The following is a 13,331-nucleotide window of genomic DNA, read 5'->3' as shown; positions in this document are numbered from 1 at the left end:
TTATATGTGCGTTCTGAGGTAAAGGCCCTGCAGCTTCCCACGCTTGCTAGATCTTAAAGCAGTCCAGCTCCATTCCTCTTGGAAGGGCTAGAGCAATAGGAGCAGTACTCCCTTGCTTTTATCCTCTGTTTACTTATTCACCTTAGCCATTATATATGGAACTACTACACAGAAGGTGCTTGAAGAAAAGAGAGTTTGAGATCTTGATTTCAGGGCTGTGCCCATCAAAACCCAAGCATGGACAGGAAAATTTTCTAAGTCAAAGTAATTGGATAATTTTCATTTTTAATAAAGGGATTGATTAATGAATCAGAATTCACTGCCTATGCCATTTCTCACAGCTGTGAACTTACAGTGACTAAAGCAAACCTCCTCCAACCTACTCTCTACTTTCTTTCATCTTGCAGACACTTACTGGAGTCTTTATTTTGTGCAAAGCATTGTATTAGGTACTGGCTATATCACTCCTTGTAATTATACAGCTTATAATCAGGTACAGAAGGCAGATAACAAGGTAAACACATAATTAGGTATTCACTAGTTGTGATAAAAGCTGTGATGGAAGCAAACAGGATACAATGATGAGAATAAATGTATGGAAGTGGGAAGGGAAAATCTACTTACATGGGGAATCAGGAAAGACTTCTGAGAATTATTCATTTTGGTGAAAACTGAAGGAGTTAGCAATGTGAAGACTGGGGGGAACAGTATCCCAGGCTCTGTTTTGAAAGGTCACTGTGGGGTCCACCAGCCAGCAGAAAAGATTATAATAGACTCTTACCCTTTCACATACTTCCAACACATAGAAACCTATTAATAACCCCTGAATTCTTAACTGGAAAAATTCTGAGATTATTTTTTACAGTGTTTTAAATATTTATTGGCATTTATTATATGTACTTTTATCTTTCAATGTCATCACTTTGGGGAAACAAGAAGGCTTTGTCACACGTCTGTATTGAATGCCAGTACAAAATTCTAAATACAGATCATTTTAAGGTTATCTGCCTTTGGGGATTATCTCTGCTGCTATTTATTACAACACATAATGAAGACATATATATATTGTGTGTTTGTCATACCTAAAATAATAATAAGTTATTAATGTTAATCCATACAAAGCATACTTCAACTCTTGTTACATTTTCACTTTTACAGATTACTGTTTTAAGAAAGGTATTCCTAATTAACTATATTAAGAGTCATAAAGAGTAAAAATATCCTTCATGTTTTTATGTTCAAACTTAATTTTTACATTTCACTTGGGACCCAGAATCAGCCAGTACTTTCAGAAGTAGGCCCCTGAAATCAATACATATGTTCTCTAAATAACAATTGTTATTTCATAATAGCATGGACAAAAAACATGTATTTCCTCAGCCTCTCCTTCTCTACCCAATTATTGGTCACACACATCTTTGTCATACCTTTGTGAGATATACAAGTTTTTTCATGAGAGAAATACAGGTAACTATGTTTTAATTATGAAGTAGTATACTTTAAGTTCCTAGATCCTCAAGGTATATTTTTTACATGTAATCATGAACTTTGGCATATTGTGAACATCTGTGACCACTTTCAGCTGCCAGTTTCGTAGGCATAAAATAACAGTCTTCATCTTAATAAGGCATTCACAGTAAACACTTTCAGTATCAGTATGTGATTTTAGACTGTTGTCTTTGGCCTCGTTAATAATTTAATGATATTTCTAAGTTCATATTTTGGAGTTACTTAATAAAAAGCAGGAAAATTGCAGTTAGGATAGTTTGTCATCATTTGGGTGTTTGCTGCTTTATAGTATGCACTTCATCATGTGTATAATCTGTAATGCAGCAATGCAGAGTGAGGATTATAAGTACTATGCTGCCCACACTAACATTCAGCAATACCTATAGGTTAATCAAGCATTAAGTTCTAAAGTATGTGGATGGCAATGTATTAAAATAATGAATTCACATGTTATGCAAATCAAATGGACTATAATTTTTATTTTAATATCTGGAGCATGCATTTAATATACTTCCTGTTAAAACTGAAATGTAGTTTTGCTTTGGAAACTTTATAAAATGATTCTAAAGTATATATAGAAAGATAAATATGCCAAAATAATGAAGAAAACATTGTAAAAGCAAAAAGGATAAAGAAGTTTCCTACTTGTGTGTTAAAATACTTTATAAACCTATAGTAATTAAAACAGTAATGTGTGGGCATAAATGTATACACAAATATTGGGAAAATAGAATATAATGTCAAGAAACAGACTAAAGTATAGATAAAGATTTAGAGTACAATAAAAGTGATATTGTAAATTAGTAGGAAAACATTTATTTTAATAAATGGTGCTGGAACAATTAGCTAACTATTGGTGCTAGGGCTGGAATGAGGGCAGAGGAATAAACTTAAATACTCACACTTCATTTTATTACAAAATGAACTCCAGATGGAGAATCTTAATAGTCTGTTAAGGTTAAATAATTATTATTGGAAATATGGAAATTTTATAACTTAAAAATTAAATGATATTTAATATGTACCTTCATATTCTCATTAATTCTTCTAAACCCTTGCATATCTATGTATACTAGCTTGTTTATTTTTTGCTTGTTCTGTTTAATGCTAAAAGTGATATACTAAAGTTCTCTATTATTTAGTAATTTTTTCAAGACCTCCTTGAATTTCAAGCCTCTTTGCCTTTTATTTATTGCCTGTTGTGTACTTCCACATAGCAATCAACCAACCACTGTTACATGGAAACCTGGAAGAAAAGGTTTGAAATAGCTGTGGTAAACTAAATCTGAATATTCCATAACATATAAAGAGCTCTTAAAAAGCAATAAAAGAGCAAATAGAAAAATAAGCAGAGCACATGAACAGGCAGTTAATTTAGAACATGAACAGGTTTATTAATTTCTGATAAACATTTGAAAATGAAGAAATGTAAATTTAAAACAATGAAATATTTTCTGCTATCAGATTGGTAAAGATTTTTTAAATCTTTAATTCTTATTAATAAGTAACGAAAAACACATTCTCATGTGCTCTTGGAAGAGGTATATATTGGTACAAGTTTTTTGGATTCAAATTATTAAAATGTACTAAACATCTGTAAGAATGCATGCCCTTTGACACAGCAATTCACCTCTTAAGAATTTACCTCAAGGGACTTCCCTGGTGGAGCAGTGGTTAAGAATCCTCCTGCCAATTCAGGGGCACGAGTTCAAGCCCTGGTCCAGGAAGATCCCACATGCCACAGAGCAGCTAAGCCCTTGCACCACAACTACTGAGCCTGCGCTCTAGAGCCCACGAGCCACAACTACTGAGCCCACGTGCTGCAACTGCTGACGCCCACATGCCTAGAGCCTGTGCTCTGCAATTAGAGAAGCCACCACAATGAGAAGCCTGTGCACCACAATGAAGAGTAGCCCCTGCTCATCACAACTAGAGAAAGCCCGCATGCAGCAACGAAGGCCCAATGCAGCCAAAAATAAATACATAAATTTTTTTTTTTTTTTTTTTTTTTTTTTCTGTACGCGGGCCTCTCACTGCTGTGGCCTCTCCCGTTGCGGAGCACAGGCTCCGGACACACAGGCTCCGCGGCCATGGCTCGCGGGCCCAGCCGCTCCGCGGCATGTGGGATCTTCTGGGATCGGGGCACGAACCCGTGTCCCCTGCATCGGCAGGGGGACTCTCAACCACTGCGCCACCAGGGAAGCCCCCACATAAATTTATTTTTAAAAAAAAGAATTTACCTCAAATCAGTAATCAAAGAAGACATAAAAAAATGTTTTGAAAAATGTACTATTTTGGATTGTCTATCATATCATTGTATATAGTAGCAAATTTTGGGAAACATCCTAAATCTCAACATATATGAGATTCTGATTTTACTATTAATAAACATAATCGCAATACTAAAGTATGATCTAATTTTATAGAAATAAATTTGTATTTCTATATGCATAAATATTGATACTTTAGGACATATAGCAATGTATTAATAATTGGGGATAGGTTTTCTTTTTTTTTTTTTTTTTGCCGTACGCGGGCCTCTCACTGTTGTGGCCTCTCCCGTTGCGGAGCACAGGCTCCGGACGTGCACGTTCAGTGGCCATGGCTCACGGGCCCAGCTGCTCTGCGGCATGTGGGATCCTCCCTGACTGGGGCACGAACCTGCATCCCCTGCACCGGCAGGCGGACTCTCAACCACTGCACCACCAGGGAAGCCCTAGGTTTTCTTTTTTTTTTTTTTTTTTAATTATTTTTTTATTTTATTTTATTAGTTTCTGCTTTATAACAAAGTGAATCAGTCATACATATACATCTGTTCCCACATCCCTTCCCTCATGCATCTCCCTCCCTCCCACCCTCCCCATCCCACCCCTCCAGGCGGTCACAAAGCACTGAGCTGATCTCCCTGTGCTCTGCGGCTGCTTCCCACTATCTATCTACCTTACGTTTGGTAGTGTATATATGTCCATGCCTCTCTTTCGCTTTGTCACAGCTTACCCTTCCCCCTCCCCATATCCTCAAGTCCATTCTCAAGTAGGTCTGTGTCTTTATTCCCATTTTACCCCTAGGTTCTTCATGACCTTTTTTTTTTTTTAAATTCCGTATATATGTGTTAGCATACAGTATTTGTCTTTCTCTTTCTGACTTACTTCACTCTGTATGACAGACTCTAGGTCTATCCACCTCATTACAAATAGCTCAGTTTCATTTCTTTTTATGGCTGAGTAATATTCCATTGTATATATGTGCCACATCTTCCTTATCCATTCATCCGATGATGGACACTTAGGTTGCTTCCATGTCCTGGCTATTGTAAATAGAGCTGCAATGAACATTTTGGTACATGTCTCTTTTTGAATTATGGTTTTCTCAGGGTATATGCCCAGTAGTGGGATTGCTGGGTCATATGGTAGTTCTATTTGTAGTTTTTTAAGGAACCTCCATACCGTTCTCCATAGTGGCTGTACCAATTCACATTCCCACCAGCAGTGCAAGAGTGTTCCCTTTTCTCCACACCCTCTCCAGCATTTATTGTTTCTAGATTTCTTGATGATGGCCATTCTGACTGGTGTGAGATGATATCTCATTGTAGTTTTGATTTGCATTTCTCTAATGATTAATGGTGTTGAGCGTTCTTTCATGTGTTTGTTGGCAGTCTGTATATCTTCTTTGGAGAAATGCCTATCAAACTACCACTGGCATTTTTCACAGAACTAGAACAAAAAATTTCAAAATTTGTTTGGAAAAACAAAAGGCCCCGAATAGCCAAAGCAATCTTGAGAACAAAAAACGGAGCTGGAGGAATCAGGCTCCCTGACTTCAGACTATACTACAAAGCTACAGTAATTAAGACAGTCTGGTACTGGCATAAAAACAGAAAGATAGATCAGTGGAACAGGATAGAAAGCCCAGAGATAAACCCACGCACATATGGCCAACTTATCTTTGATAAAGGAGGCAGGAATGTACAGTGGAGAAAGGACAGCCTCTTCAATAAGTGGTGCTGGGAAAACTGGACAGGGACATGTAAAAGTTTGAGATTAGATCATTCCCTAACACCATACACAAAAATAAGCTCAAAATGGATTAAAGACTTAAATGTAAGGCCAGAAACTATCAAACTCTTAGAGGAAAACATAGGTAGAACACTCTATGACTTAAATCACAGCAAGATCCTTTTGGACCCACCTCCTAGAGAAATGGAAATAAAAACAAAGATAAACAAATGGGACCTAATGAAACTTCAAAGCTTTTGCACAACAAAGGAAACCATAAACAAGACCAAAAGACAACCCTCAGAATGGGAGAAAATATTTGCAAATGAAGCAACTGACAAAGGATTAATCTCCAAAATTTATAAACAGCTCATGCAGCTCAATAGCAAAAAAACAAACAACCCAATCCAAAAATGGGCAGAAGACTTAAATAGGCATTTCTCCTAGGTTTTCTTTTTATACGTTTATACTTATCTCTGCTTTCAAAATGATTCACAGTGGACATACTTTACAATTAAAAAAGCCATCTCCATATTTTAAAAATGATGAAGATGATTAAAGTTTTTATACTGTAGTAAATATCACAGTTAAAATATATTTGTTTAATAATAAATTTGACATTTAATATGAGACTTACATATTAAAAAACTTTAATTTTTTTTCACATTTTGATGCTTAAGACAGATCAGTTTTCCCCTGAGGAGGCTTTTTTTTTTGGTATTCCTTCCTGTCTTTACTGTACTATCCTAGCACTTATCAAAGATGACAAACTATAGTCCTCTGTTAATTTATCTGTATCTTCTATTAAATATGTCCAATGAATATGTAATATGAGCCACTATGTTATTTAAAATATTCTAGTAGCAATATTAAAAATGTAAAAAGAAAAAGATAAAATTGATTTAATAGTATAGTTTATTAACTCAATATATTAAAAATTTCTTATTTTAGCATGTAATTAATACAAAACATTATTGAGGTATTTTACATTCTTTTGTTTGTTTTACAAGTTTTCAAAATCCAGTGGGTATTTTATACTTAAAGCACATTTCCATTTGGACTAGGTGCATTTCAGATGTCACATGTGGCTAGTGGCTACCATACTGACCAGCACAGCATTAGAATGTTAATCTCTTTGAGGACCAGGGCATCTCTTTTACTCTTGTGTCCCCAGTGCCTAATAAGTGTCTGGAACTTAGTAAGCACTTTTAATATTTGCATCTGCTTCTGCAGAGTTTTTTCTGCTACTCCTACCTCTGTAGTATCACTTGCTCTGCTGTACTTTTCATTTACATGCCTATCTCCTGTAATAACTGTGTGTTCCTCAAAAGAGTAACCATGTTTTATTCAACTTTATATGCCTGACATAGTAAATGTTCCATATACATGGTTATTGGAAGGAAGTTGGGGAAGAAGAGAGAATACTCATTTTTTATTACAGAGAACTTTTTTTCTGGTAATTCAGTCCCTTAAAATATTATATGTTAAATCTCACAACATCAAATAGAATTATATAGCGTTTAGCAATAGAAACTGAAAAACCTCAACTCTTCATTTATTGGGTCTTTAGATTAAACCATCCAAAATGGTTGATCACTGATTTTCTTTTTGAAGATCACTATGGTTTAGAGCTTCAGTAGCCTTGCTTAATATAACTCTGTCCTGTGTTGAATAAAGTTTATAGCTACAGAGTTCTTCCCTGTCAATCCTAATAATCCCTTGCTGTAACATAAGACTTTTCTCCTGTGATCCTCAGTGGAGGTGGACAACAGTTGGTCAGCATTAATCATAATGTGAGCTTTCACATTAGTAATGTTACTTATTATATTTTCCTTCAACGTTCTTCTTCTAAATTATTGAACAACAAGTTTTAAAAATTTACATCAGAATTTTAAAAATATATTTTTCTAATAGAAAAGATGAGATCAGTAATGTGTTTATTTATTGGGTTTGTGAGATATCTTTGCCCACATAAATGATGTTATAAATACCACTGGTGAGCACTTGTCAACTGTCAGTAATAACTGAATAGCGATCAAGTGCCAATATGGTGTTAATTGCTAAGAGCAAGAAATAATCTACGTTTTTTTTCTGAAGTGCTCTTCGCTTATAGTTTTATTTTAGGTGGGGGCCTAGGAATCACTGTTGAGCCATGTTATCATCATGCATACTGCTTATCAGAGTAGCTGGAGTGTAAATTAAAATAGGTTTGCTGTCAGACCCAGTTCAAATCCAGGCTTTGCTACTTGTCTGTCATCTCTAAATCTTACCTGTATGTTATCTATCTCATAAATTAGTTGTAAGGTTTACACGAGAAAAATCTGTCTGAAGTACTTGACTATTTATTGCACATATATGCATTAATATACGATATTTGTTTTTCTTTTTCTGACTTACTGCACTCTGTATGACAGTCTCTACATCCATCCACGTCTCTACAAATGACTCAATTTCATTCCATTTTATGGCTGAGTAATATTCCATTGTATATATGTACCACATCTTCTTTATCCATTCATCTGTTGATGGGCATTTAGGTTGCTTCCATGACCTGGCTATTGTAAATAGTGCTGCAGGGAGCATTGGGGTGCATGTATCTTTTTGAACTCTGGTTTTCTCTGGGTATATGCCCAGTAGTGGGATTGCTGGGTCATATGGTAATTCTATTTTCAGTTTTTTAAAGAACCTCCATACTGTTCTCCATAGTGGCTGTATCAATTTACATTCCCACCAACAGTGCAAGAGGGTTCCCTTTTCTCCACACCCTCTCCAGCATTTATTGTTTGTAGATTTTCTGATGATGCCCATTCTAACAGGTGTGAGGTGATACCTCATTGTAGTTTTGATTTGCATTTCTCTAATAATTAGTGATGTTGAGCAGCTTTTCATGTGCTTCTTGGCCATCTGTATGTCTTCTTTGGGAAATGTCTATGTTGGTCTTCTGCCCATTTTTGGATTGGGTTGTTTGTTTTTTTACTATTGAGCTGCATGAGCTGTTTATATATTTTGGAGATTAATCCTTTGTCCATTGATTTCTTTGCGAATATTTTCTCCCATTCTGAGGGTTGTCTTTTTGTCTTGTTTATGGTTTCCTTCGCTGTGCAAAAGCTTTCAAGTTTAATTAAGTCCCATTCATTTATTTTTCTTTTTATTTCCATTTCTCTAGGAGGTGGGTCTAAAAAGATCTTGCTGTGATTTATGTCAAAGAGAGTTCTTCCTAAGTTTTTCTCTAAGAGTTTTATAGTGTCCAGCCTTACATTTAGGTCTAATCCATTTTGAGTTTATTTTTGTGTATGGTGTTAGGGAGTGTTCTAATTTCATTCTTTTACATGTAGCTGTCCAGTTTTCCCAGCACCACTTATTGAAGAGACTGTCTTTTCTCTATTGTATATCCTTGCCTCCTTTGTCATAGATTAGTTAACCATTGGTGCATGGATTTATCTCTGGGCTTTCTATCGTGTTCCATTGATCTATATTTCTGTTTTTGTGCCAGTACCATATTGTCTTGATGACTGTAGCTTTGTAGTATAGTCTGAAGTCAGGGAGTCTGATTCCTCCAACTCTGTTTTTTTCCCTGAAGACTGCTTTGGCTATTCAGGGTCTTTTGTGTCTCCATACAAATTATAAGATTTTTTGTTCTAGTTCTGTAAAAAATGCCATTGGTAATTTGATAGGGATTGCATTGAATCCGTAGATTGCTTTGGGTAGTATAGTCATTTTCACAATGTTGATTCTTCCAATCCAAGAAGATGGTATATCTCTCCGTCTGTTTGTGTCATCTCTGATTTCTTTCATCAGTGTCTTATAGTTTTCTGAGTACATGTGTTTTACCTCCTTAGGTAGGTTTATTCCTAGGTATTTTATTCTTTTTGTTGCAATGGTGAATGGGATCATTTCGTTAATTTCTCTTTCTGATCATTCATTTTAGTGTATAGGAATGCAAGAGATTTCTGTGCATTAATTTTGTATCCTGCAACCTTACCGAATTCATTGATTAGCTCTAGTAGTTTTCTGGTGGCATCTTTTGGATTCTTTATGTATAGTATCATGTCATCTGCAAGCAATGACAGTTTTACTTCTTTTCCAATTTACATTCCTTTTATTTCTTTTTCCTCTCTGATTGCCATGGCTAGGACTTCCAAAAATATGTTGAATAATAGTGGCAGGAGTGGACATCCTTGTCTTGTTCCTGATCTTAGAGGAAATGCTTTCACTTTTTCACCATTGAGAATGATGTTTGCTGTGGGTTTGTTTTATATTGTCTTTATTATGTTGAGGTAGGTTCCCTCTATGCCCACTTTCTGGAGAGTTTTTGTCATAAATTGGTGTTGAATTTTGTCAAAAGCTTTTTCTGCATCTATTGAGATGATCATATGGTTTTTATTCTTTAATTGGTTAATATGGTGTATCATAGTGCTTGATTTGTGTATACTGAAGAATCCTTGCATCCCTGGGATAAATCCCATTTGATCATGGTATATGATCCTTTTAATGTGTTGCTAGATTCTGTTTGCTAGTATTTTCTTTAGGATTTTTGCATCTATATTCATCAGTGATATGGGTCTGTAATTTTCTTTTTTTGTAGTATCTTTGTCTGGTTTTGGTATCAGGGTGATGGCCTCATAGAATGAGTTTGGGAGTGTTCCTTCCTCTGCAATTTTTTGGAAGAGTTTGAGAAGGATGGGTGTTAACTCTTCTCTAAATGTTTGATATAATTCACTTGTGAAGCCATCTGCTTCTGGACTTTTGTTTGTTGGAAGTTTTTTAATCACAATTTCAATTTCATTACTTGTGGTTAGTCTGTTCATATTTTCCATTTCTTCCTGGTTCAGTCTTGAAAGGTTATACCTTTCTAAGAATTTGTCCATTTCTTCTGGGTTGTCCATTTTATTGGCATATAGTTGCTTGTAGCAGTCTCTTATGATGCTTTGTATTTCTGTGGTATCCGTTATAACTTATCCTTTTTCATTACTCATTTTATTGATTTCAGATCTCTCCCTCTTTTTCTTGATGAGTCTGGCTAATGGTTTATCAATTTTGTGTATCTTCTCAAAGAACCAGCTTTTAGTTTTATTGATCTTTGCTATTGTTTTCTTTGTTTCTATTTCATTTATTTCTGCTCTGATCTTTATGATTTCTTTCCTTCTGCTAACTTTGGATTTTGTTTGTTCTTCTTTCTCTACTTCCTTTAGGTGTAAGTTTAGATTATTTATTTGAGATTTATCTTGTTTCTTGAGGTAGGCTTGTATAGCTATAAACTTCCCTCTTAGAACTGCTTTTGGTGCATCCCATAGGTTTTGGATCATCATGCTTTTGTTGTAATTTGTCTCTAGGTATTTTTTGATTTCCGCTTTGATATCTTCAGTGATCTCTTGGTTATTTAATAACGTGTTTTTTAGCCTCCATGTTTTTACGTTTTTTATGTTTTTTTCCCTGTAATTGATTTCTAATCTCATAGCATTGTGGTCAGAAAACATGCTTGATAAGATTTCAGTTTTCTTAAATTTACTGTGGCTTGATTTGTGACCCAAGATGTGATCAATCCTGGAGAATGTTCCATGTGCATTTGAGAAGAAAGTGTAATCTGATGTTTTTGGGTGGAATGTCCTATAAATATCAATTAACTCTATCTGGTCTATTGTGTCATTTAAAGCTTGTGTTTCCTTATTAATTTTCTGTCTGGATGATCTGTCCATTGGTGTAAGGTGTGAAAGCCCCCCACTATTATTTTGTTACTGTCAATCTTCTCTTTTATAGCTGTTAGCAGTTGCCTTATGTATTGAGATGCTCCTATGTTGGGTGCATATATATTTATAATTGTTATATCTTCTTCTCAGATTGATTCCTTGATCATTATGTTGTGTCCTTCCTTCTCTCTTATAACATTCTTTATTTTAAATTCTATTTTATCTGATATGAGTATTGCTACTCTGCCTTTCTTTTGATTTCCATTTGCATGGAATATCTTTTTCCATCCCCTCACATTCAGTCTGTATGTGTCCCTAGGTCTGAAGTGGGTCTCTTGCAGACAGCGTATATATGTGTCTTGTTTTTGTATACATTCAGTGAGCCTGTGTCTTTTGGTTGGAGCACTTAATCCTTTCACGTTTAAGGTAATTATCGATATGGATGGTCCTATTACCATTTTCTTAATTGTTATGAGTTTGTTTTTGTAGGTCCTTTTCTTGTCTTGTTTTTCCCACTTAGGGAAGTTCCTTTAACATTTGTTGTGGAGCTGGTTTGGTGGTGCTGAATTCTCTTAGCTTTTGCTTGTCTGTAAAGCTTTTGATTTCGCCATCAAATCTGAATGAGATCCTTTCTAGGTAGAATAATCTTGGTTGTAGTTTCTTCCCTTTCATCACTTTAAATATACCGTGCCACTCCCTTCTGGCTTGTAGAGTTTCTGCTGAGAAATATGCTGTTAACCTTATGGGAGTTCCCTTGTATGTTATTTGTCATTTTCCCCTTGTTGCTTTCAATAATTTGTCTTTAATTTTTGTCAATTTGATTACTATGTGTCTTGGCATGTTTCTTCTTGGGTTTATCCTGCCTGGGACTCTCTGCTCTTCCTGGACTTGGGTGGCTATTTCCTTTCCCATGTTAGGGAAGTTTTCGACTATAATCTCTTCAAATATTTTCTCTGTCCTTTCTCTCTCTCTTCTCCTCTGGGACCCCTATAATGCAAATGTTGGTTCATTTAATGTTGTCCCAGAGGTCTCTTAGGCTGTCTTCATTTCTTTTCATTCTTTTTTCTTTATTCTATTCCACAGCAGTGAATTCCACCATTCTGTCTTCCAGGTCACTTATTCGTTCTTCTGCCTCAGTTATTCTGCTATTGATTACTTCTAGTATATTTTTCATTTCAGTTATTGTATTGTTCATCTTTGTTTGTTCTTTAATTCTTCTAGGTGTTTATTCTTTAATTCTTCTAGGTCTTTGTTAAACATTTCTTGCATCTTCTCGATCTTTCCCTCCATTCTTTTTCTGAGGTCCTGGATCATCTTCACTATCATTATTATCAATTCTTTTTCTGGAAGGTTGCCTATCTCCACTTCATTTAGTTGTTTTTCTGTTGTTCCTTCATCTGGTACAAAATCCTTTGCCTTTTCATTTTGTCTATCTTTCTGTGAATGTGGTTTTCCTTCCACAGGCTGCAGAATTGTAGTTCTTCTTGCTTCTGAAGTTGTATAGTTTTGCCATGTTTGTTCCTGACCAGCTTTCATGCCAGGCCTCTTTTTCTCTGTTCAAATGTCTCTAGAGCCTCTGCGAAGGCACCAACCTTGGTGTAGCTTTTAGGAATTTGGGAACATATAAGAGGAGGATAAGGCTAGCTTCCAGTTAGAGGGAATAGAGCCATGGGGGAACCCAGGACAGTATCCAAGGTAGAATCCAGCTCATTAATCACAAACTGACCTAACAATCCTCCCATCTAGAGGAGAAATGAAAGAGAATGAACCAGTGTCTGGTGGAAAGGAGCCAGAAACAGAGATAGAAAAATCAGTGGTAGGGAGGTGGTAAGAGGCTGAGCTTGGTGAAAGGCCCATAAAAGGTAAGTACTCTTCATAGTGCCCTTGTGGCTGCAGCCCTGTGAGGAAATAAGCAAATAAGGACACCAAACTGGTTTTCAATTCCACTCCAGTCTTTAGGGCTTGAGGTTTCTATCAGGCTTGATTCTACTCTTTTCCTTATGGACTTGGCCCCCACCCAATTAACTTGGGAAGGATGTCCTGTCCTAGTTTCCTCCTGAAGACATGATAGGCCTACCATCTAGCCCTAGCCCCCGACTGATTCACTGATTGGCTCTTCCCAGTTCCCTCCAGTATAACT

At 35.9% G+C, this 13,331-nt stretch overlaps 1 protein-coding gene across 4 annotated transcripts in view; it reads left to right on the top strand.

Annotated features, from left to right (window-relative positions):
* The window catches only part of FER (FER tyrosine kinase), a 479,199-nt gene that overhangs the window by 385,948 nt on the left and 79,920 nt on the right, over window positions 1-13,331 (top strand). The window lies entirely within an intron of this gene.

This window comes from Mesoplodon mirus (genome assembly GCF_964341445.2).
Source record: "Mesoplodon mirus genome assembly, chromosome: 5".
Classification (NCBI taxonomy): domain Eukaryota; kingdom Metazoa; phylum Chordata; class Mammalia; order Artiodactyla; family Ziphiidae; genus Mesoplodon; species Mesoplodon mirus.
The sequence above is the reverse complement of the archived record's forward strand: the minus strand, read 5'-3'. Positions and strand labels throughout refer to the sequence as shown.